Source organism: Zosterops lateralis, assembly GCF_965231275.1.
Source record: "Zosterops lateralis genome assembly, chromosome: 2".
In the NCBI taxonomy this organism is placed as follows: Eukaryota; Metazoa; Chordata; class Aves; order Passeriformes; family Zosteropidae; genus Zosterops; species Zosterops lateralis.
The window spans coordinates 27,790,593-27,810,853 of record NC_139763.1 but is presented as its reverse complement, the minus strand read 5'-3'; the positions used below and the strand labels follow the sequence as shown (position 1 = coordinate 27,810,853).

At 40.5% G+C, this 20,261-nt stretch overlaps 1 protein-coding gene and 1 long non-coding RNA gene across 7 annotated transcripts in view; one reads left to right on the top strand and one right to left on the bottom strand.

The window, feature by feature from the left end:
• SH3RF3 (SH3 domain containing ring finger 3) overlaps positions 1-20,261 on the top strand; it is a 244,886-nt gene that overhangs the window by 45,253 nt on the left and 179,372 nt on the right. The gene's annotated exons all lie outside the window — the stretch shown is intronic.
• On the bottom strand, positions 775-15,935 carry LOC310906532. 6 transcript variants are annotated; one of them, XR_014589415.1, is made up of 8 exons: positions 15,426-15,935; positions 14,425-14,503; positions 12,383-12,569; positions 5,633-5,824; positions 5,083-5,181; positions 3,690-3,862; positions 2,587-2,745; positions 775-2,255 (listed from the first exon to the last, which is right to left on the bottom strand). It is a non-coding gene; the product is annotated as an uncharacterized lncRNA (long non-coding RNA). The 6 variants fall into 6 exon arrangements; XR_014589416.1 differs by lacking the exon at positions 5,083-5,181; XR_014589417.1 differs by lacking the exon at positions 5,633-5,824.

Genomic DNA, 20,261 nt, shown 5'->3' with positions numbered 1-20,261 from the left:
GAAACCTGCTGCGATGATCTGAGCTACAGAGGAATGCTTGTCCTTCCAAATCTGAAGTCAAAACCCATTTTCTGCACTGTGTTTTCTCAGAGTTTACCCTTCTCTCTTTTTAAAGACACCAAAATTAACTAATTGAGATGAGACTTTACATACCATAACCTTTCATAATACAGAATTAACAAGTGGGCAAATCACATAGAATAGGAAGAAGTACTTAAAGAAGTGAAAAAGACTTTTTTTCAGGAACATTTGTGTAATTTTTTTATATGAAGTACAGATTCACATTTTTTAGAAATCCATAAATCTTGCCCCCAGATATTTCTAGTAAGCAAAAGCCATTTCCATACACTTGCCAAATTTGCATTCAGTTGATGTGTGTAAGACATGTATATGTGAAGTATAAGAATGCAACCAAAATACGTGTATGCATGTTCCCTTTGGGAATATGGTGCGCATATCTGTTAAAGATCTGTTACCTTTGTTACATGAAGTATGTTACTGCAAACTTTCCTCGGGTTTATTACTTTAACTTGTAAACAAAGAGGTAAAACTGGGTAAAATTGAGTTGCAGTTAGAGCAGAAAAAGATAGAAGTCAATGTCATTTAATTGAACTTCTTGGGTTTGCAAACAAAAAAGTGTTCCTCTACAGCATTTTAACACATGCTTTGGAAAATAATCTGTCTTAGTGCTGAGAGGCAGTGATATCCAGACATAACTTGCAAGAATCTTGCTCTGTGTATTGCAGGCATCTGCAAAGCTTATATTATTGCAGCCCCTCCCTGAAATGAGGAGACATTTAACATTGCCATGGTTAATGTTAAATAAACAGTGCTGGAAAGCAGCTTTTAGAGTGAGCTCTGGAGCTTGATATGGAGGAGTTGTAACTCTGTAGGAAACTTCAGGTCGTTTCTAATATAGCAGTCATTGTGCCCTTAACCACAGTGGGAGCTTGTACCACTGGATCATGTACATGACTTTAGCTCTGTGTCAAAAGTAACCAGAAAATTTGAGCTAATTGCATCATCCTGTGAAAGGGTTACAGGAAAAGCATGAAGGTTTGAGATGGAGTAAAACTTGAAACTTTGAAGGGGTTGATTTTTGCCTCATTGTGGAAAGTCTAGCCTTTCCAACATTTATCAGTTTCTTGGAGTTATGTAAGGTGTTTTCCTTTCTGAAATGCATGAATTAATTGATCAACCCAAATTTCAGTTTAATTAAGTTTTCACTTGTGACTTTCTCTTTGATGTGTGTAAATATATTCTGTATAACATCAGCTTTTTTTCATGCTGATTTTGAAGTCCTTTAAAAGTGAGATGGGGATGCCTCTAATTGAGGCATTGGCTCTGTATCTCCAAAGTATTGTGCCTCCTAATTATTTATTACTTCCCTCTAGAGAACTATCAAAGTGATATTCTAAAAATCTAAAGTTCTGAATTTTCTGAATACACACTTTCTAAAAAAAAATGTTGGAAAGCTATTTGCAAGATTTCTTAAGCAATCAGAGCCCTTTAGGATGATTTCTGAATTGGCCGTTACAGTACATGACACGCACAATGAAGTTAAATTGTCATTATTAAAAATTAGCAAGTAAAAATGAGGCAGAAGCATCTATGTGGAGTGTCTTATTGCTGCAGATTCAGGATCTGAAATGCCTGTCACATCTGCAGCTCATTATGACCCAAAATGGGAGAGTGCCTGGTACATCTGCAAGAACAATGCCTGGTGACTGCTGGCGTGAGTGGACGTAGCTGGTGCGGGGTGTGCAGGGTGCCAGCAAGTCTTTATCCTCGATGTCACGTCTCACATTGCCTCCTGACAGCTGACACAGGAGGTCATCATCGCCTTTGCAGCACTTTGTCTTCATTTGTATTAAAAGCACTGAGAAGCCTCATTATTTTTGAGGAGGGCATTTTCACAGGCGGCTGTAGTTACCCATGCACTGCCTGTGGGACCAGGGTCTCGTTTTCCATGCTTGTGGCCAGCAGCCCCTTAGCTGTCTGCAGCAGGGAGGTGTGGGCATGAGGCCAGGGAAGCATTGATAGGGGTGTGTGCAGTGGGTTGGTGGGACTGAGTCTTCATTCCAGTGTCACAGATGTGGTGGAGGTGTTAGCATCCACCAGTATGGGTGATGGTCTTCATTCCATGTGGGTGGTGGGGCTTGGAGGGATTTGAATACTCAAACTCAGTGGAAAGTTAACAGGAACAGAAAGAGATACATCTTTCTTACACACACCCTCTCCTCCTGTTTTCAACTCTGAAACAAAAATTATTAAGATCTTGGAGTTAGTACCCACAAAAATTGTATTTTCCCCAGCCTTGTTTTCAGGATAGAGGAGTCATTTTAACAGGCACATCCAACAAAACCACAGCGAAGTGCTGCCTTGGTATAAGCCAAACACCTGGCAGGGACACTGAATGCCTGTCAGTTTAAGTTTGGCAAAGCACTAAGCAGCTGAGGGCAGTTGGGAGGCAGCACCAGGCTGCTTTTCCTGGGAAGGACTTGTGCCAGACCCAGTCCACAAACCTCCTGCAGCTGAGGTGATGCTTGCAAGACAAGCGGCTCTGTTGGGAAAGTTTCCACTTACCCGGGTCATGAACCCCAGACCTTGCTTCTCTTCCCTGTAGTGTGCCACATGTGAAAGGCTGCCTACAGGACATAGGTATTTACTTCAACCTGTTGCTCACCAGAGACATTTAGGACTCAGCAGTACAGGTGGACTCAAACTGAGCTCGCCTCCATTCATCTGTGCACGTGTAAATGGGAAAATAATGGTTAAATGGAACAAAAAACCTGCCCAGCTTGGATAGAGTTTGCCTGAGCATGTGTAGGGAAGTGGAGGTGGAGGAGAGGGTAGGGGGTTGGTTTGCAGGGATGGTGCTGGGCAGAAAGCAGGCAGCTGCATTTGCAGCAGTTCACTTTAGTGAGCACAATGCACACAATTACTGAAGTAAGAGATGTCAGTGAACAAATGCATTTGGCAAACTATTTGTGCTTAATGTATGCTGATTTGTAAAGTCTCTGGTGGTTTTCTTTGTCCCTTGGGAAAAAGGATGGGGGGGGGGAGAGAGAAAGTGTCCAGTTGCCATGACAACAGAGTGAGGCTGCGGAGAAGTGAGACTTATCATATTTTCTTTTTTGATGCTCTGTATAAAATTATGTAGGTAATTACACATGTACTGATTTGCCATGCGGCAGAGCAACTTCTTTTTAGGACACTGCATATCATGCAACACCATGCTGATACTCTTTTAGAGCAGAGACACAAATGTATTGACATTTTGCTGGGAATATTGCTGGAGAAATTACAGCAGCAGGAACGAAAGAGGGCGTGACAGCAGCCCTGCTCTCCTTTAAGAAACAGAATAAGAATCAATTAACAAGTTGCCAGTGGAAACCTGGCTATAATTATAGCTCTATTATGCTGGCCCTGTTGTTTTCCCATAGAAAATACAGTTTTTAATTAACTTGTGGATTTGGCACTGACACCTACGCACTCCCTGGCAGGAACAAAGTTGGTGTTTCCCTGCTCAGGATTGGCACTTTATTGTAACTAAAGGTGCCAGTAGCACCCACAGAGCTGCCCTTAAGCAGGATGATCTGGGCATGGTTTTTCCCAGTCTGGAGGGAAGCAGGTGTAACTCTTCTCCCCACATGGTATTTTGCAGATAAGAAAGCAAAAGATTTTACCTCAGTGGAAACGTTATGCTTCCTGGAGGGTACCTAAACTGACTGGTCAGATGCGCGGCGATGGAGGGAAGGAACAGCTGGCGTTTCTGGGGAAGAGTGGGGTGGAAGTGGATCTCTCTCAGTGCCCAAAGGCCATGTCCTCCATGCAGTCCATGAGATGCTCGGTGCAGGAGCTGGGGGAATACAAATTCTGGCCAATTGCCTGAACAATACTGATTTTGCATTGCCAGGAGAGCGTAGGGGGGATGCCTCTGCCACCTAGACCTTACCAAGATACCCATATTTTAAGTCTGTTGGGATTTTTTTTTCTTCTACTTCTTTGCCTGCCCCGTTTTCCTCAAAGGCAATGCTGAATTACTTGGGAGAAGTAAGAATATTTCAGCTGTGGCAAACATACTGCTTTTAAAATGCAAATGTGTTATACATGTATACACCAGGCACTGCTGCTGCTTTTCTTCTGGCACCATTGCCTTGAGAGCAGTTCAGTTTTTGAGTGTAATGCAAAACCAAGAGGGGTTTTCCTAGAGAAACACATTTCACTGAGTAGCGTGTTTCTAACCATGACCTGTGTGGGGTGCTCAGGGAATGAGTCTAAAATGGAGGATGTTTTTAAAGCAATCTTTCTCGATGGTATATTCTGCCTGCTGCTGGCAGCCAGCAGCTTGGGAGTTTCCCAAGCTGAGTGTCGTGTGTAGTTTGGAGGTCAGTAATGGATTTCTCTCTGAAACGCTCTGACAAGCCTCTTATTTCTTCTCTCTCTTTTTTTTTTTTTTTCTAATTTTCACATACAATTTTGGCTATTGTCACATCCTTGTAGCATTCGGATTCAGTTATAATTATGCTTTCAGTAAAAAGATAATCCTCTAATTTATTTCAGGCCTGCTGACTGATAATTTTTCACTGAACAATTTTTGTGCAGTACAAAATTGTGAATACTCATGCTGCCCAGGCTGAGTTTGTTATGTGTCTTCTTGTGTGGAAGGCTTTCCAAGCCCCAGCCTGTCCTTATCCTTCTCAGCCCTTTTCTCATTCCACTGTGTCCTGTCATTGCTTGGAAGCTCAGTAAACTCTGAGTCACCATGTAGGAATTAATGGAACCAAGCAATTTTTTTTGAATTGTGCGATGCTTAGATTGCATTTTGAAATCAAGTTAGAGGAAGCAGGTCTATCCATGAAAATGCAGCTTGAAACAGTGAGTTCAGAAGGATAATAAATGATACTGTAAAAATAGTTTCTGAAACACTTCCTCAGTTTTCTTTGTGTGGCCAGTGAACTACAAAATCATGAATCAGAGCGAGCCAGTAGGTATAAAAGGTGGTATGGAACTAGATGATCTTCAAGATGCCTTCCAACCCAGACCATTCTAGGATAAAAAAGCTGATGGGTAACTTACTCTGTATTGAATGTTTCTCCACCTGGAATCCATTATTTCCTTAATTTAACAAGTTTTCACCACGTGACTTTGAGTTGTTGGTGTTACTTTATCATCTGTCTGTGAAAGAGATTATACCACTAATAAACAATAACAGGAATATTGAGCTGTGGCCACACAGCAGGGAGATCCCTGTGTCCTTGCAGACTCACAAACAGTTCAAGGGGTGTTTTTCCCTTTTGTAGTGTCAGAAAACAAACAAAATGCAGAATCCGCACCTGGTTATTCTAGGCAGGTGAAAGCTGTACTGTGATTAAGGGATTCTTTGAAGCACTCACAACCCTTGAGCCTTGAACGAGCAATGAGGATGGTCTGAGGATGGAAATAGGCAAAGACACTGGTCTAATTAACTTTCTGATTCTCGAGTGGGTGGGTAATCCACCCAGGGATAAAATACAGAAGGATGAAATACTGCAAGTTCTTCTCTGGAAGAAGTCCTTGCAAGGTGAACCTCAGCTGCACTAGACCACTGTCTTTTCTGGCAAGTCTTTGAGATGTGCTGTTTACAAACCTGGGCGTGCTGTTGCTGGCTGGGGACTGGCAGGGAAGGAGCATACTGTGGAGTACTTCTATGGGACTCCATGTGAGATCACAGGACATCACTGGGAGTGCCAAGTAGCAATTTCAGGTGTTACTTCTTCTGATTGCATGTTAATAGTTGGGGCAGCACTGAGAGATGTCCCTCTAACAAGGGAAAGGAGTCCTGGAAAAAAAAGTTTTGGGGTTTGGGTTTTTTCTTTTTTTTTCACTCTAATACCTGGAAATGAAAAGGAAAACTCACAGTTTACAAGCAGCTAGGTGCCTGTAGATTCCGTTTTGGTAAATCATCTGGAGTGCTGTATTTACAATACTTTAGCTGTGCTTATTTTTGCTCTCACAGAAGGCAGGGGTGCTTTCAGACCCTCAAGGTGATTTGTGAGCAGCAGGGTTGGGGTGCTTGGCCTCAGCAGCTCCCCAGGTTTTTCTGAGGCAAGGCTCATGAGAGTGATGGCAGCATGCTGCCAGAAGGTCTGTTTTCTTAAGGCATGCCATCACCCTGATGCTGTTTGGATGGGAATGGAGAATTGTGGTGAATGAAATGACTCTGTGGCCAGGAGGAATGGCTCAAGTTTTTATTTACAACAGTCAAAGAAATTAAAAAAGAAAAAAAAATCCTGGTTCTGTTCACCTTATTAGGGTTAATGCAGTGAAACAGAGCAAAATACAGAGCTTTTTCAGAAATTGTTTTCCACTTGATGGAATTGCTTCAATTTTTTTAAGTCAAGGAAATCCTGTGTTTCCTCAGCAGCTGTTGCAGTAAAGATGACTGGTTACTTTGCATATATATTTATATTGCTGGAGGTTCTTTTTCCCTTTATTACTGAATGGCCCTTTATGAATAACAGATATTCAGCTGCTTAAATGGCTGGACGTTTGACATCATATTTCCTGAAATATTGCATGAAAAGATATTTGCATCAGAGATGCGTGACCATTGCTACATGGGTAGAAAATTTACTAAAACAGCAGAAATGGTAAATAGAAAATGGCAGCATACAGGCTGGAAGAGAAGAGACTAGTATTCCAGCAAAGTTTGATATCTGTGACATTTTTGCGTAAGACATAGAAACAATCTAAAAGCAGACCACACATTCTTACTCTGAAACAAGGCATTAAATAAGGCAATCGCAAATATACCAGTAATGGTACGAAAGTGTACAAAAAAAGAAGAATCCTAATTTTGGTTGGAATGTGGAAAAGTGGGATGAAGCTTAGAAAACGGGGCAATTCATGTAAGGGAAATAATATGAAAGAATAGCAAAAAGACTGAGAGGTAGAAGAATTAGCCTAGTGATTTTGAATTTTAAAGTTGCAAAATTCTCTCTCTCTCTCCTGGGTCTCTGGAAGGTACATGTTAGCAGGTCTGTGTTTGTCACACGGTGAGGCACATGTGACATGTTGTGCATGACAGGCACAACCTTTACATCAAGCATCAGCAGAGAAACTGGTGGTCTCCTCTGGCTGTAAGGTGTTCTCTGTATTTTTAAAATCATGTTGATTACAAAAAGAAGGGCAAAGTAGACCTTATTTTTTGGGCAGTATGTCTTTTAAACAGGAATGGCACTGACAGAGGTCGTGTATTTTTTGTCATTCAACAAGGCTGAGCTTCTGCTTCAGACCTTTTGGCAAAGTTGAGATATTCAGTCTTCCAGCCCTAGTGTGTTGTACAGTTGGGAAGAAAACTTGTGCTTTGCTTTCAGTTATCCAGATAACTGAATTTCAGGACACATGCCAAGGGCTTTGGAGACTAGGCTAAGGTGACCCGCCACCTTTGTAATTTCACTTCAGGAGTAGAAGATGATCTACTAGCAAAGTACCTCCTAATTATCGAAAAAGCTGTGTAATTCATCTTGACTGTCTTCATATGACAGAACTACTTTTTTGTGGGTTTTTGTTTCTTTTTTGGTAAGGTTTTCTTTGTTGTTGTTGTGGGTTTTTGTTTGGGTTTTTTTGCTGTTTTGTTTTTTATGTTTGGTTTTTTGGTTTGGTTTGGTTTTTGTTTCATTTTTGTTTGGTTGGTTGGTTTTGGGGGTTTGGGGTTTTTTTTAGTTTTCTGGGTGTTTTTAGCAGTGAATGATAAAAGGTCAAATTTTCGTGTGGTTCCTTGCATGAGGTTTCTGGCTTTTGACAGGCACTGTCAGATGTTACCATAATAAAGCATAGGAAAGTTACTTAATTACTGTAATTTAATTTGCAATTATCAAGGTTTTTTGCTATTCATTGCCTCTTTCATTGGTGTATTTTAATGAACTTCAATGATAGGAAAAATGCCTTTTGGGTCATCACGATATTAAGTGCATGAACCCTGTATGCAGGTAGGTATGATGTAATTATTTTTTGCTCCTGTTATGTGATAGATTTTGTACCTTCAATTAGGAAACAGAAGAAGCTGAATTACATCTGTGAACAAATGGAATTAGAGCTCCTCAGGCTGCTGTGTTCTCTGCGAAGACACAGCAACAACATACCAGAGAGAAGAGAGTTGATGAAAAAATGCCTTTCAAGCAGACAGAGATAAATGCCAGGAGAGAGGGCTGCTGCCTTTTTACTCTGGGGGATTTTCCAAATGGGTCTAGTTTGCAACGACCATCCAGCAATTTAAACATCAAGCTAAAGTAAATTGGTTTAGTTTATTATTTACCAAAAGTTGCAGCTCAGAGTAAAACAGAGCTACAGAATTGGTTCAGTGTTTTCAAAACTGTTTATGTTGATATAAAGTAAATTATACAAAAAGTTAAAAATATAAAAAAGAAAGTAAATTTAATCCATTTTTTAATTCAAATGTAGGACTTGAATAGAATGGAAATTTTTTTGTTGGTTGATTGGTTGGTTGGTTGGTTGGGAGGTTTTTGTTAGTTTGTTTTAGTTTAGTTTGGTTCGGTTTGCCTGTTTATTTAAATAGGGAAAGTTTAGCCAGAAAAGAAGAAGACAGTAAAGCTCTCTTTAGCTGTTTTGATTTCTCTTCCCCCCCAAAATATTCTCCCTTTCAGGAGAAGGCCAGGTTACTTGTCTACCTGGAAACACCAACGTACACAAATGTATTACAGATGTAATTTCCAGATCTATCAGTCTTATTCCACTCTGGCAGTTTGTTGTTGTTAGGAAGGGCTTGTGATCTCATTCTTTCTGCCTGTCTTCTGACTTTTTTTTCTCAGTTGAAATAGCATTTCTCAAATCATACTAATGTCAAAATTGAGACATTCTGTTTCTTTACATGTATAGTACTGTCAGCTGAGCAACATGAAACTTTCTTCTATAAATCTAGCTATAATTAAATGTCTATTAATTCCTGGAAAACACTGTGCTGTAAAACACCATAAAAATTCTTCAGCACTGTGCAAACTAGAACAAGGGACACTGTGTTAGACTGAAGCTGTCTGATCTGGATGTTATCAGAAAAAAGTTGTTAACAAATGACTAACCCTGAGATACAGAGATATGATATTTTGCTGTGCAGAGAGGTACTTTGTGTGCATTCCTCTCAAAAATCTGGCCCAGTGTCAAAATACCTTCCTGCTCTTTCATAATAGAAACTCAAACAGGTGTAGCATGAATCTCTTGGAGGCTTTATTCCTAGGAAATGTTTTGCTCCCCAAAGGGTAGCAGTTACTCTTAGTGGAAAGGCTGTTTTAAGGGTCCTTGTAACAGCTTTCTTTGCTCAAGTGATGTCACAGTCAGTAGTCCAGGGGTCTCCAACATGGTTCTGATTCTGAACAACAATTGGTTGTGCTGCAAGTTTTAAACATTTCATGTAAGCAATCAGCTGCTGAAAAACATGCTTCTATTTTCCATATCACAAAATGAAAGAGTACTTGGCTCTCTGTCCTCATTTTTGTTTTCCTTTCCACAGTTGTGGATTTGTGCTTTGTCTACAGGCCAAGACTTTGTGGTTCTTGGCAGGCTGCTCGGACATTTTTCTACTGAGCTTTTATCAGAGCATCTTAGTCTGGGTTATACATGAAATAATGCAGAAAGGCTCAATAAAGAGAAACCTTTGCTAGAGCCTTTAATTAACGCTGTGTGCATGTGTGTGTGTGTAAGTGATAGGCGAGCCGCAGATGCAGTGTTTCATTTTGATGCTCTATTGCTTTTTTGCTCTGCAGTGACATTAATAAATAGATGCAGGCGAGCATTTTAGATTTCATTACTGCCTGAAATGCCTTTATTTTTTGGCTTGCCCTAGTTCATTTATGAGGCATCATCGTGCTCAAATTAGAAAGAAACTAAGCTGTATGTCACTGCTGAGAATTATTGGATTATTCAATTACTGTGAACAATGTTCATGGAATAAAATTCAAGAAATATTGAAGAAAAAAATCCCTAGATAATCTAGCTACATAAAGGTTACATGTTCAGGCATGGTTATAGTCCAAATGTAAGGCAGGGGGCTGAGATTAGGGCAAGGGGCAGCTGCAGGGGGGTGTGCATTGTGGCTGGTGTTATTTGGAGTGATGAATGCTGCCCTGGCCCTTCTGGTGAACTGTTAACATGATTTAACAGAGGAGGGGAAAGAGGTTCATGAGGCGTTCTGGGCTGAGATCTTCCCAACAGTTTACAGAGGTGCGGATGGGTGCAAAGTGGTGTTCCCAGCCAGCCAGGCCTGGAGACCAGGAAAAATCCCATAAGACTACACTGATTTCTTTGTCACCTGGCAGTTTGGGGAAATGGAAAACAAATGGTACATGAATACCTTCAGTGCGCTTCACTTTAGAAAATGAAACTTTTTCTTTACCTGAATGACTTAAGGTAGGAGCCAGTCACAGTTTCCATGCTGAACTGAGCTCTGGGTTACCTAAAGCTGAATATCTAAATTATTTATATTGCCAGGCCTGCATTGGCATCAAGTATGGTATTAGGCTGTTTTGTTCATGTGTAGGCTAGAGTCACTGGTTTGAACCAAACATAACCTTATTAGGATTATGTCTCTACTTGCACTTCAGATTTTGGCCATCTTTCTCAAACAAATCTGTGTTTGTTTTATTTTAACCACAATACCTTCATGGTGATAAACAGTCCTAGTTAGTGAAGAATTTTAGATAACTGAGAATACTCTGAATGGTGAAAATTTGACTTTTGTTGTCTAATAGACAGAAAGGAGGTAGGTAAGTCAGTCAACAGCAGAATAAGTATTACATGAAACCAAGGCATGAATTCATTAATTTTAACGATAATGTTGCTGTTTTACAGCAAGCTTAAGTGAATATAAACGTAACTTATTGAAGAGTCACTGGCAAAAACCATCTGTGCAGGTTTTTCAAACCACATCTGTGCTTAAACTAGCTCTGCATTCTAAGAAGAAGCAGCAACAGCAGCAGCGGCCGACCTTCACCTGACTCCCAGCAGCATTTTCCCTTTCAGCAGCAGCAAGGAGCAGCCAGTGGCTCTGCCGTGGGTGTTTGGGATGGTGCTAATACGTCAGACCTTTTATTTTTACCCCTAACACGGTCTTCCCATGTTTGTTATTAGCGGGTGGTTTGGCAAGATGGTTCAGACTCGATGCTTTGAGCAGAGAAACGGTGAAATGAGCTAATTCTTAATAAGGCTAGTTATCCCTGACTGTTATTTGCAATACTGTGGTTAATAGGGCATCAGGACTCAGTCCAAGAAGTTGGAAGAATGAAACAAAAAGCCCATTGTCTCCTTAGTGATGAAGGTAATTAAAAGAGAATGGGACTGAGGGGTTCCATATGATGCAAATCATTATCTTTGGGATTTTCTTACACCTTAGTCCTTTTTCCCAAATGAATTTGACAAGTATTTCTGCTCTATAAATTTGGTTCACAACTCAGTGATGGCTTTTTTGCTCATCAAAGGGTACAAAAGGGTTTTGTTATGGTCACTGATTTTCCAAGAAATAGTAATATTTGCAGACATCTGCATTCATTTAGATGCACAGAAGGAAAAAGACAATTTCATCTTCCTTCCTTTATTTCTTTATCTCTGTTTTTGTTAAAAAAAAAATGCACCCAGGGAATAGATCCTTAGGGAAATCACCGGAAACAGTTCCATGTTAAATTTATAGATCCAAATATGTTATCCTTGGCCTTTCTTGAAATGCTCCACTGGGATGTCTACATGAATATCTCCAAAGGTAATAATAATACTGATGAAGTTAAAGTGATATGGAAAACTGGCTGGTGTAATTATTCATTAAATTTTTTTAAAGCTGCTGTGAGCATTGAATCCCAAGTCATGCTAGCAGCTGCAAGACAAAGGGGGAGACATGCCAGTTTCAAAAGGTATTGTATAAACGGTATTTATTTGACTGAGAATGACATAAGTAAGAGTTGTCAGCATCTTCTGAAGGGTCTTGAAGTCGGGCTACTTGTATTTTTTGTTACAGTTATTACTAAACTTGACTCAAACGGGCAGAGATCATTAAATATGTTTTTAATGCTGCTCCCACCCCCACACACTTCCAAGCCAAGGTCAGAGGCCAGCCAGATAGCTGATTATTTCATCTCCCACCCTGCTGCACAGACAGTGTATTAGAGCGGCACTAATGTCTGTGCTAAGATTAGTAGCAAGCCACTTTTAATCTTAACTTGCAGTTGGACACGTCTGACCTATAAAGCGTAGGTGATGAGAAGTGATGTCAGATTTAGTGGCTTTCCTCTGCTAGAGTGGAGACTGTCAATTTTGTGGCATTTAAAACTGTTTCTTCTCTGCTGGGAGCGATGACTTAAGGCAGCAACTAAAGTCTACGAAAATGCAAACTGACCTGCAAATACTCGTCAGCAACCAGGCAGTTCCCAGCCTTAGAAGTGAGCACATTAAAGGAGAAGGCAGTCCACATTCTCTAGGGCAAGGAAGTGACTCTCTCTGCTTGTGAAGATTAAGTTTATCAGGATCATTAAATTCTGATGTCAGATGTGACTTTCAACACATGATTGTTTGAATCAGCATGTCTGTGGAAAAAGTTTAAAGCATTAATTTTTTTTCTAGTTTCATACCACTTCCATACCACATTTCTTTTTTCAAATGGTGACACAAAATAATGTTTTTGAGGCCAATGTGATCTTTTGATGAATGCTTTCTTTTATATTCTGTGTGTCCATAAACTCCAGGCTGCAGCGTCTCAGATACAAGCAAAAATGCAGAAGGTGTGTTTTGACATGACTGACTTACAGAAGTCACGTGTCTCCAAACTAATAACTACATTAGATACATTTTTTCATGTTAATTTTGCAAAATATTGCTTTATAATCCTATGGTCTTGCTTCTTTCCCAAAATACCACCATGGAACACATGATAAGAGTTCATCCTGTTACTTGTTTAATGGCATCACTTGAGTATATGGGAATGTTTCTCAGTGTGCTACTAGGACTGAATAGTTTGTCAATAATATATCCACTCTTTAGTTTAGTCTTGAAGTGATCTTAATCTTGTTACATTCTGATGTTGGGGTAGCTTCAAGCTTCACAGCCCAGGCCTTTCTGTAGTGAGCTGTGTGCTAGTGCAGATGCACCTTTCAAATGTATGTGCGAGTCAAGAATTTTCCACAGGAAGCCTGTTAAATTGTCAGTGGCTCACATGGTGTTATCTACTAAAAGATGGCCTCTTGTCAAATATCTATTTTGGGTTTTTTTAAAGCCTGAATATAGAGCCAGATTCCTAGCCTGTCTCAGATGTGGTCCTGGTTCCCATGTGAAGATGCTGGCTGCAGGTAATCCCCTTCTGAGCAAGAATTCCAGAACATGTGGTGCTGGAAAGGTCAAACTCATTTGCAGAGAGTTGTGTTTAACTGTGCGATGCAGAAGTGAGCTTCATTACTTGTAATTAATCCTCACGGTTCTTGAATGTCAGTTTACAGACACAGCCGTGAAGGTAGTCCATGGAAGATAATTAATATTTGTTATTCCTGACTTTGAAAAGACTCTGGATAGCAGTGTTTATAAGTCCTTCCTACTGGGAGAGCCTATGAGGAAATTCCCTGATTAAATCATCAGTGCTGTTGTGTCTGCCTTAAACTGTTGTTTTACAGTAATTATTGCCCTTTCACAACAGAAGGGCATGGGATGATATGGTGGAAGACACACGTTGGCAGATTTTCACAGTTTCAGAGAAAATGTCCTTCAGGGAAAGGTTAATGCAGTTATTGGGCAGGTTAATGCTCTTGGCATTCCCTGAGGGCTGTTCATTGATATGGGTATGGGGGGGGTTCCTTTATAGTATTTTTATTTTAAAGCTATTAGGCTGCTCAAAGAGAGTGAATGAAATCTAAAAATACATGTTTTATTAACGGTAGAAATTCCTCTTAGAAAATATAGGTCAAATTCTCCACAGTTGTCAGTGTGAAGTTAGAACAGCTAGTTGTAGCTGAAAGTAGAAAATATTCTGAATTCTGTGAATTTCACCTTGAGTTCAGATGAGATTTTGGCTCCCTATTTGTATAGCAGCCTCTGCATACAACCTTACTATTCTTTTTCTGTATTGTAGACTGAACTGAAAGATTAAAGAAGAGTGATTTTCTTGTTTTGCAGGTCCATTATCGAACAGAAGATAAAATCTAATTTTATGTTTTGATGTTGATGTGAAGCATTTTTCAATTTTATATAAACTCTGCAGCTTAAAAATATGGACTGATTTTTGTGCAATTTTATGGTCTGCAAACTGAGAGATAATTTGGTGGCTCATACAAAATTTTACTCTCTATAATCTGGCTCTTTAATTTCTTTCTTTTTGCCACCTCTGTAGGAGAAACAAAAATATAAAAGGCTAGAGTTATTAGAAAATATTTCCAGATTAATATAGAAACTCACTGGTTTTTGGCCAGTTCTTAAGATGTAGAGTTTTCTGTTTGGAATCACAACTTTCTCTTGATAGAGTGACTCTAAATTACTATGGAAAGAGAGAAAAGCAGTTAGTAAGGTTTGGGAAAATACTTGTTAGTGAAAGAGCTTCTTGAATATGAAATATTTGATATAATGCTGGTATTTTATTGGTTTGTGAACTAGGGTCAAACTTCTTGGCTATGAATTAGAAAACTTAACTGCCTGGATTTTAGTGCCATCTTTCTGGCAGGAGTTCAGTGATCCAATGAAAAAATTTAATCTTTTTTCTACTTCACTGGTTTGGCCATCATAAGCAATGTTATTAATTATAGACTCTAAAGTAGTAGCTTTTTGTCTTTTGTGACCTAGTACTCACATTGTCAGAAGTGCTGCATTTGCCACCTTCATGGTACTAATTAGTATGTTTATAATGAGCCTCCACTCCAATACTGTAATCCTCATCAGTCTACACACCTGACAGCAGCTTGCATATCTCAATGGCAGATACAAAGTCAGGGAGCTGAATTCTCTGCCATATGGAAGTTGGCTATGAAAACACACTTCTCTCTAATTTTATCCCAAATGTATTGGTGTTTTGAAATGTCCCCTTTCTTTGTGGATAATGGGTTACAAACATTGGAGAGTTTTTATGCAGAGGTTTTAAGAAGAAAGAAATAATAGTTTAGCGCAAGAAAAGAAAATGGATAGATAAGGATAGTAGTCCTAAAAGCTAGTGAGTGGAAGGATTTGATTTTCAAGGTTTGCTGTAAAGTTTGCTCTCAGAGTCATATGACAGCCATAAACGGCACAGGGTGCAGAGTTGTAATTTCTGCAGGGAAGTCATGTTTATCAGGAGTGGCTTGTTTGCCAAAGTGTCAAAAAAAGCTGACAAACTAAAACATCATGTTGTCACACAAGGAATATGGTTGGAAAAAGTGCGTGGTGGAAAGTGACTGAAAAGCAAAGGAAAGAGAAGAAAAAAGCTTTACCTGCAGTATACTGGGATATTTCAATCCAGTGGTAGCATTATGGTTTTGACAGTCCTCGTTACAGGATGGGTTGTCTTGCAGTGAATGCAGCATCACCCAAGCAAGGTGGAGCAGGTGTGGGCTGAGCATTTGGGATCAAACAACAGTTGAACGTCTGGGGGTCCCCCAGAGTGTTGACACATGCCACTGGCTCTCCCAAGTGCTGTGGTGGTGTGGTGCTGTGTCCTCTGTGCCAGCAGGATTTATTTGGATCCACAGAGATGGCTGATCACCAGCCTCCCTTCTCCTGCCACCTCTCAGAAATTTACTTCCACTGAGTTTGGGGCAGTGAGGTTAAATATAAACTTCCCGTCTGATTTGTTTATGTCTAAGGTTTTAGAGGCATTGGACCTGAAGCTTTTTTTGTCTCTGGCTTAAACATTTTTATGCTTGTCCTGCCAGTCTGCTTCTAGGCAGGGGGCCCTGTTCTCCTTACCCCTTGTATTGCTCTCAGTGCTTTTTCTCCCTCTCCTTTCCCTCTCCTGCTGCTGCTGGAGTTTGCCCAGCTGCATGAGGGAGCAAAACCAAAGGAAAATTAATTATACTTCATCATGGGTTAACTTTCATATGGGTTAGTTCCTTGACCCAGCTCACTGCACAGCATCCAAATATTCATGCTGGCAGGAGCAGACAGGAGAGCAAAGAGCAGCTGCAGGTGGTGAAGAGGGCCAGAGCATCCTCTCCAGCAGCAATGGTGGTTTACACTGGGGCATTGTGCTCCTCTGTCACAGCATGTAAGACAGAGCTACCTCAGCAGGGGGGTTTGTCACTAGGATGTTGCATGGAGGACTGGGACGGCCAAGATACAGAGGTTCCAGCCACTCACAGAAGGCTGGCACTGTCCTAGCCCACCTCACCAAGGATTGCCATGATCAACTTCCTTCCCAGTTTTCACTGATTTCTGTTTTTTTGGGTCATGGAAGATATAGATAAATTCTTGCCTTCAAGTTTTTTTAAAAGGAGCTGCACTTGGGAGAAACTTATCTTAATATAGTCCTGTCACTTTTCAAGTTCTTTTCAGAATTTTTCTAATCCATAATAAAAAGAAAATCTGCGATTTCCCCTAATAATAACTTCTATATGTACTTAATACTAGGTTATTATTCATGGTTTTATGTTCTTATGCTGTGTGAATTACACTTTACTGTGTGTCACCTTTTCTAAGAAAATCTACTTTTTCCTTACGTTTTTGGTGAAATAATGCACTGTAGTTCTTGAGTTTTGTAATTCCCTGGGGACTTTTTGAGTATTTAAAAGATGAGCTTTCTGTCAGCCTTCATACCTCTGCCATTTTATTTGAAGAAACTATTGGCATCTTAATGTCTAAGCTCAGGTAGAGGAATGCATTCATACAAGTTTCATAAAAGCTTACATTAATGTATATTGTATATGTAATAGTAATATGATTTCTTAAGGTAAATAATACATTTATCACTTGCAAAGCTCAGACTTTGGGGGAGTTTCTTAAGAAACAGCTATAATATTGAGCTGTTGGTATTAGCTTGCTATTTTTATTCCTGTCAAAAGTGCAGGCTGTTTTGTTTCAGCACCAGAGATGCAGTGTTTGCAGGTGCTGTGCCTGGTGTATGTGCTGGACCCAGCACTCTGAGATGTGGGGTTTTGCCCAGAGCACTCTCCAGTTTTGACTGGCTGCCAGCCCTAGTACTGATGAATGATCACCCGGGGCCAATGGGGCACAGCAGAGAGCTCTCTGAGGTCCCAGGGCCCACTGAGCTGGGGATGGGTTTATGCAGTGGCTGGTGGGGCAGGGAGCTGGCATGAGCTTCTGTAGCAACTTGGTGTGGGCAACTTGGTGGGCAAGGCTGGAGTGGAAGGAGGACCCCCAGGAGAAGGGACCGTGTCGGCCACCTCCCATTGCTTCTAATGGATGGTGTCTCTTTGTAAATCCTCCTACAATCTGTGTGTGTAGTATCTCCTCATGGGTTTGTGTACATACAGATCTTAAAGCCAGGCTGGTTTCACAGAGACTCTCTAACTTATTATTTCCTGGCCAGCAGTTCGTTATTGCAAAGTGTATGCTTGGGAACACAGAGGGCTCTTGACCTGCCTGGTGCCTGGCAGTGAAGTTAAACGAGCATGAAATCATTAACACAGAAATGCATTTGTTTGGAATTGCAGTATAACAGAACCCTCTTGCAGTGACCATAATGTTAATGGACATAAAGAGGTTGCAAGTGCTCAGTGGAGAGGCATTTTTGGGTACATGTTATGCCCTGTGCAGGCAGGGCTGATCCCTCAAACCAGGGCAGTTGGTATTGGGATTTTCTTGAAGAATCTCTTTTGCACCCTGGCAGTTTTTCTCTAGGTCTGGCAGCTCTTTGCTACTTTTATTCACAGATGAATTTGAAACTGACTTTTTGCTGAGCATCCACTCTTTCATGCAATTAAAATAATGTCATTAAAATAAAAACTCTTCATCATGTTTTCTGTTGGCGCTTGCTCTGGGAGAAGCCTTGTTTAAAGCAAATCCTACAGAGGATTTTGCAAAGGTCTGAAGAATGAAAAGTACTTAGTGAATGTTTTCCTCACTTAAAAAAAAATTCTGTTGGCTTGGTATAACTCTGTGACTTGGCGTGAAAACTCTGAATTTATTTGGCTCTGTTGGTCTTGGCTGCAGCATGTGTCTTCTGCTAATCTTGGGGAGTTAATGAATTAAGTGCAGTTACTTATTAAAGCAGCTGCACAGTGCTGACAGTGCAGGGAGCCTTGCAGCCCTGGTGCTGGCCTCAGGAGGCAGTGGGGCAGGGGCAGCTGGTGCTGGGGTTGCAGGGGCCAGTGTGGGGTGAGGGGAAGCTGTACCAAGGCCAGTGAGGACTATTCCCCAGCATCCATCTCTTTCACCACCATCACCAGCACTACCACCTCCTTTTTCATCACTGTTTCTCTAGATTTTGTCCATTTTGTCTTCTCCATACCTTACCTTGCACCTGTAAAAGGGGGTTGTGTGTGGCCAAAAACATGCATGTTTTTTTCCCAAGGGTGCATCTCTCTACCAGTCTTCCTGTCCCATATCCTTAGACGGTCATGATTACAACAGAACTGTTACTACTCAAAAAGATAATGAGCACTTAATCTACCTGCAAGTCTTGTGTTACAACTGATGAGGTATTGCAGGAGCAGCAGCTGAGGACTGCAGGACATCCCCCTGCATGCCTTGTTTATCTCTGCTGTACCCCTTCAAGGCCTTATAATATGGTGCTTGCCTTTTCTTAGAAAATCGATTTTTCAGAGGGATGGTTAAGTCAGCATCGTGTCTTCAGTGAAGCTTCAAAGAACTTTGTATGTCTATAGAAAGGGGTTTGGTTTATCTTTAATTTTAATGTCAGTTGTTTTCATGTCTAACAGATATGCGCCCCCTGCATTGGTACAGCCCCCCCCCCCCCCCCCCCCGCCCCATTTTTTTTGAGAACAGCAACACAAATGAGAAATTCTTTTACCTAGGGAAAAGTCTTGATATGTCAAATACAGCCTTTTAGTCTGAATCTAGATTTGCCATTAGATATTTCTATGTCTTCTCCCCCTAGAGAAAGGGCACAGGTTAAAGCACACTTTGTGACTGGAAACCTCTTTCCTCTGTAACAACCTAATGTTGTTAATGAGTCACCTCTGAGATCTCTTGGGCAAATAAAAAAGTCTTTTGGTATTGTTTCATTTCCTTAATCTCAGGTAAATTTTGTGTCATTTTCCTGAATCCAAGCCCTCTCTAATCTGTCAGTGTTTTCCCCTGATGGATGGGCAGCTGTTGGGACAGAGAACAGTACTTGCCTAAGGACTTAGCTGCTGCTGCAGATCCTCATCCTTTATTCCTTAATCCTTACCAGTACACCTGTAATTTTTCATAGGGCTGCAGGGGTTTATTGTAGTTCAGAAGAACCCTCCTTGTCAGGCAACTCAAGATGACTCAAATAATTGGCACATCCACAGTTGTGTTTATCTGCCCCCCCTCCTTGAATTTTGACTCTTCTCCAGCTGTTACTGAAAATTGATTGGTGTTTTCTTTCAGATCATTCATGAAGACACGGAACAGTTTTGTAACCAGATCCCTGTAGGCCCCATTAAAAAAGCTACTCTCAGATGATGAAGCCCATTTATGATTAGAGGGGTTTCATTCATGTGTATGAACTCATTGTCAGCTGCTTTTTAATCGATTTGGCATCAGCTGCATTGATTTTGTGTAAGTGCTTTTAAAAACAGTCAGGGTTGCTAGTTATGCACGTGTCTGGGTGTTACACAGAAGTCTGGGGTTGTAGATTGCTTCTGCCCATTGTTCTGTCAGAAAACAGCAGCAAGTTTGCTTGACTAGTCCTGTTTCCTGTAAAACCATGATTAGGGTTAATTAATTATGCTATCATCTTTTCATTAAGTATATAACTTGGACTGCTGTGTTTAGACAGTAATGTTTCATTTATTTTAGAAAATACTTAGGATCCTGAGTCAAGCCTGCAGTTTATTATATATAGGAAATAGGTTTATTTGTTTCTCACAGGATTTCATCCATAAATTCAAGAGTGTGTGGAATCATGAGCTGTGTTTTACCAGCCAGCCCATTCCTGAGTGTCTGCCTTTTCTTTATTTCTCAATTCATGTCCTCCAAAAAAAAAAAAAAAAAAAAAAAAAAAAAAAAAAAAAAAAAAAAGTCATGATACATTATGGGTTTTAAAAGGGTGTTTGTGTGTGTTCATTCCCCTTAGTTCTTTATTCTGTCATTTCTCTACTTGGGAGCTTGACAGACTGTTTTAGCATTACTGATTGCAATAACACACCAACCAAAATTCA